Source organism: Protopterus annectens, chromosome 4.part1 (genome assembly GCF_019279795.1).
Source record: "Protopterus annectens isolate FY-2018-M chromosome 4.part1, PAN1.0, whole genome shotgun sequence".
In the NCBI taxonomy this organism is placed as follows: Eukaryota; Metazoa; Chordata; order Ceratodontiformes; family Protopteridae; genus Protopterus; species Protopterus annectens.
Window position 1 is genome coordinate 841,818,744 of NC_056734.1, and position 6,031 is coordinate 841,824,774.

Here is a 6,031-nt window from a genome sequence, read left to right on the forward strand (position 1 = left end):
CTTGCTTGAGGCTAAATCCAATATATTTCTTGACTGGATCATTCAAATGAACTACGAATCTTTTTAAGTAAAACGTCTGCTTTACCCCACAATGAACCTCCAATTGAAGAATCAACTTCCTGATTTGCTTCTGTCAATCAACAGCCTTTATAAATCAGTAAACTGTCAGTTATTGTTCCATGAGGTGGCTTATACAATCAATTTCCTAACTAAAGTGCTGCATGAATTGTACTTGTATCCATCACTTTACACGTGATTTAAAGGCACACTGTCCATTTTCCAACAGGCAATGTTCCAGTAGGAATAATGGACTAAAACTATTGTATTATACCATATAGGCTGATAGTGGTACTTTTATTCATAATGACATGAATAAGTTGAATCTGTTTTGTATAGCTTGGAGTATTCCAACCAGCATCTCACTATGATCAAACACTTCCCTTACTACATGTGATGGGTACACTAGTGTAAGAACCATTTCTGACAAGGTACAGCACTTTTATTTATCACTGGGGAATAACATTAATGAATTTGTGTTGAGTAGGCATGTGAGTTTGTTGTATCATGGTTCTTTCCCATTTAGAACCAGTATAAATAGACTCAGGCCACACAAATGCAAGTGTCTTTATTTATAAAAGCAAAATTTATCAAGCATTTAGTCTGTTCTGCGTGCAAAGGAGAAAATGAAAGAGTAGCTGATACATATAAAACTAATCTTATCTATGACAACAAACAATTGCATTAAATAAAAAGACAACATGAGAGAAAATAAAATAAAACAAGGGCTTGGAAATTCTGCATAACAGTGGATAAGGGTAATGCATCAGAAAGAATCAGAAAGAAGTATGGGTTATCTACATGCATGCATATTTTTTTATTTAGAGCTGAAGAAAATGTTGATAGCTAGAGATGCTAGATGACTGGAAGTATGTACATTTTTCAGTTGTGATTTTCTTCAAAAACAGTACATTGAAGTGGTGCCAGTACAACAAAAAGCACAATGAATTCTTAATAATCTAGTTAAGATATATGGGCAGGTTGTTCATTTTGATCAGTGAGTGTTTACACTGAAAGAAATGAAAGAAGGAAACTATCTTAGATTGAGGGAAGTGCCTTTAGGTGTAGGAGTAGACTGGACTTTGTTAAAAAGATAGGACTCTGGGTGGCTTTTACAAATAAATGCTGTTAAATGAGAGAACCTATTAACTGCCATTAACTTTAGCTGAGTGAGAATATGGTGAATTGAAAATAATCCTAGTGCAGTTTGTGAAAAGGAAGAATTCTTATTAGGGCACTTGTAACAAATGAGAAAGATATACACTATGGAAGGATGACCAATTCTTATAAATCATGATTTTTGAAGTCATAATACAGCACATACCGCAGTTTACAGGCATAATTAATGCAAACAGGAATATGAAATTAGGTATAAATGTGCTTTCTTGGTGTTTCAGAAAGTGTTTTTTTCTGATTGGTGTGCAGATATTTTCTACAGGAGGATCTTGGGCAGAAATGCTGAAATGGCCAATACATGGACATTGATAGAGGAGTAAGAAAAGCCATAGGATAGTAACTCACACAAATATAGTAAAACCAGAGAACAACTAGCCCTTAATGGGTGATGCTTATGTTGCTGGCACCAACTAGAAACATTTTCTGTTTGCTAATGTATGATTTCTAGTAGCAGGCTTTATTGTCTCCATTAGTAGCTGCAACATGTCCTCAGTAAACAGGTGCGTAAAAGGAATAATGACCCTATCATTCAGGCAATCAGTTGAAGTTGATTGATGTTGGGGTGTATCAAACATCCCCAGTTCTTGTGTGAGTAGATCCAATCAATGAGGAATCTTGTGGGAATTGCCCTGGCCATTTCCAAACAAAGGGAGAACCATGGTTGCCTGGGCCAGAAGGAAGTCACCACTATGATCTTGGGGGAATTCCTTCTGCATCTTCAGAAATACCTTGGATATTATTGGAACTGGTGGAAAAACATACAGAAACATTCCTGTCCAAGGAAAAAGAAAAGGCATCTGTTTTCCAAGCCTTCTTGCATGAAACCCAAGAACAGAATCTTACCAGATGATTATTCAGAGAGGAGGCAAAGAGGTCTGTCTACTTGAGGAACTACCCACAGATGGATCAAATCTTGGAAGACCCCAATCTGGTTTCCATTTGTGTGGGTCTGCCCTGGTCCTGCTTAGCTTGTCTGTCACACAGTTTTGCTCTGAAAGAATGTAAGATGCCTGTGAGATTGTGCTGTGAAGCTATATCCCAAGCTTACATGACTAGTCTGCAAAGGGGGTATGACTTGATTCCCCCTTGTATTTTGCTGTACCACAAGACTGTGGTATTGTCTGTAACTGCTTGAAGAGGTCCCAGGAACCAAAGATGATTCAGAGAGTTGAGTTGCCTTGATCAGGGCAAGCATCACTTTGATATTTATGTTCTTGCATCTGTTCTTGGTGCTCCACACACCCTGCACTTTTATCTCTCCTGAAACTGCTCCCCAAACAAAGTCAGCGGTGTCTGTGGTGACTAATTGCTTTTGAATGGAGAGGGAGAAGCAGAACCTTGGACTTAAGCATATTTGTTGTCTCCACCAAATGATTTCTTTTCTGACAAACCCCAGCACTGGGATTTGAAAAGACAATGATGCTGATGCTGGGACCAAAGAGACTTCAGATTATATTTCTTTTTATATATAAAAAAATATATAAAATATAAAATAATTATAATAAATATATATATATATATATATATATATATATATATATATATATATATATATATATATATATATATATATAAAAAATAATAAATATAAAAATATAAAATATAGATTTATATTATTCTGTATATTTCTCAGATGCAGTCTGCCTAGGGGTATCCTGAGATGCATAGAAGCCACAAGATACAAAATCCTGAGGTATCCCCTCAGAATGACCAACGTTTGAGAGGAAAACCGTAGAAATATATCTAGATATAGATATTTTTTTACTGAGGAAGAAAAGCTCTTTGAAGTGAAGTGCACAGTTTACATCCCTGGAATACAATCCTGTGCAAAGGAATCAAGAAAGACTTTTGAATGATCTCTTGGAATCTTATCATGTGTAAGAGATCTCTTACCCAACAGAGAGATTCCTGACACTTTGAAAAAAACTCTGCAAAGATAAGAAACTTGCCTAAGTATGGAAAAATGTGGATACCTTGTAGCCTGCAATGAGCTACAATGGGAGTTAGACATTTTGTGAGCACTCTTGGTACAGTGGATAGTCCAAAGGGTAAGGCAGAGAACTGAAAATGAGATCCAGACACTCAAAACCTTAAGAAATGTTTGAAGTCTGGATGAGTAGGGGTGTGATGATAAGCTTCTTTTAAGTCTAGTGTTACCAAAAAACTTGAAAGAGGAAGAAGAGGTCACAGGTTGTGAAGTGACATAATTTGGAATTTAGGCACTATAGCAAACAGGTTTAGGAAAGAAATATCCAGAAGTGGTCCCCAGGCAGTTTCTTACTTTGGCACTAAGAACATCCTTGAATAATAAACATTCCCCACCTGGGAAGGAGAAACTGGTTGTATCACTCCTTATGACAGCATGTGATGGAAAACTGGTGGAAGCAAAAGAGTCTGATCTGAAGGATGAGGAATGACCCCCCCCCCCCCATTGCAAAGGAGGAATTTCCTCACACTGCCATCTGTAATCTTGATAATCTTGATGAATGATCTTCTGAACCCATTTGTCTGAAACTATCGGCAAACAGAAAAATCGAGATTCAGCCTTTCTGGAAGAAAAAAGGGGCCAGGGTGGGAGGGAGTCACAAGGAGTCTTGAATAGTCATTCAGACTTGTTGGACTATCCTTTATCCTTAGTTTTGGGAGGTTTGAGTTTTCATTTTGGTACTCCCTTGCCATTTCTTCTTAAACGTGTGTTTACCTGTATTTTATTGAGACTATTTATTCTGCTCTATGTCAAAAATGGATGAGGAGTTAGAGAATCCCTTAGCAAATTTAGAAAAGGAGGGCTGAAAAATATTTCAGATTTCTTGGAATAGCTTACCTGTTTCATCACCACTGCAGCAGACAGGCCAAAAACTAAATCACTAACCAAAGGGGAATTTAAATTTTAAAATCTCATTTTATCATCATCTGGGAGGTTCTGAGAATGTAACCATGCACACCTCCTCAAAACAGTACCAGTGTCCATAGCCCTGGAAGAAGTATCACCCAAGTCATACACACCCTGTAAACAATGAACAGTCACCTGTGTAACAGAAAACACTAAATTATTTAAAGCAATTTTTTTCCTCACAAGAAGAAACTGTAGATAAAACATTCCGCATGCTTTCACAATTAGTCAGAACAAACAAATATAAGCCTGACAATTCAAAATTCTGAAAATCAAAGTTGCAGAGTATGCACTTTTTCCCCATGCTTATCAATAATTTTCCATCTTTATCTGAAAGAGTAGGATTGGAATTAACTAAGTGTTTAGCAGCAGCGGGATCAGCTAAAGCTAAAGCTGCTGGGTCAGGTTTGGTTATAGCTTAAAAGTCTGTGGAACTTTATACATCCTATCTGCCTTTTTAGGGGCAGGTGGCTGACTATCAGAAACATTGCAGGTAGTAACACACACATCCTCTAAAGCAGGCAGAATAGGAGGAATGAGTGTAGGTTCTGGAAATTCCTTCTGTAACAACTCAGTATTTTCTGAAGAACTGAGTAACCTCAGTGTTCTCCCACGGAAAATAATGTTTTTGAAGGCAATGGATTAAGGGAAAATGGTGTATATTGCTTACCTAAACCTGACTAAGGCATTCAAAACAATACTTTACTCAGGTATTGTGGATAAACTCACTGAACTAGGGATAAATCCCTACACAATTCACTGGATTGACAGCTGGCTCACAGATAGGACCAAAGAAGTCAGGATTGGTGAGACCACCACCACCAAAAGGCAGGTCACCACTGGAATACCACAGGGCTCCATGTTGGGCTTACTCCTGTTTGACATTTACTTCTCAGAGTTCAAGGTTAAAGTCAAAGGCCTATGGCTCACAAAGTTTACAGGCGATTGCAAATTGGGAGCTATCATAGATTCCCTCCTTGAAAATCACAGACAAATGACTGGTACAAAGCAACAGATTTAAACTCAAAGAAAAGAAGCGCATTATAGTAACTTTTGGGAAAATGTCGACCCAGGCAAATTACTCCTTTTATAAGATACCCCTAAGAACTGACCCAGTAGAGATCTAGGAAGATATTTAGACAGAAATCTGACCTTTGACCAACACATAGCTAAGGTAGTAAGAAAATCATTCTATGTCGCACAATTTATAAGTAAGGGTATGACATCTAGTTACAAGGAAGTTATAGCACCACTCTACTCAGCCCTTATCAGACCCATCAGTGAGTACAATGTCCCTTTTGGCATGTACCTGACTAGGCATATGCAACAGCTGCCCATAGAGATTCCTCACTAAGAGAATCCAGGGTATTAACACACTGTCCTATACAGATTGCTTTAAGCCCTGTCTCTATATTTGGTCTACTACATGTTGTTGAGGGGTGATTGGCATATAAGGCACCCTTTGATCCTGCCCTGATGGAGCTTTTGCACATCCACAAAATGAGCAGCACTAGAAACACTAGATCCAGGGATCAGAACTTTGAGGAGAGCAAAATGTGTCTGCCATAGTCGTGATCCTGAAAGTTAGACCTCTCCCTTCCCTCAGTTTAGTCCTTAATGCCCTCACTTGGCTACAGTTCATGAAAAGGCAGGAACAATTTCAAATATTCCCACCTTGTTCTCTTCTAATATTCTAGTGCACCAGAACAGAGAAAGCAGCATACATTCAAAAAACGTCTTATTTAGTATGGGCACTGAAACAAAATTCTGTTTACATTCTATGGCCAGATATTAACCTGCCCTTGGCTGACAGCTTAAGGTAAGTCATTGTCATCATTACATTTTTTCAGCAGACCAGCGTAATTTCCTGCTGGTCTTGTTCAGTGAGCTGTACAGCTCACTTTA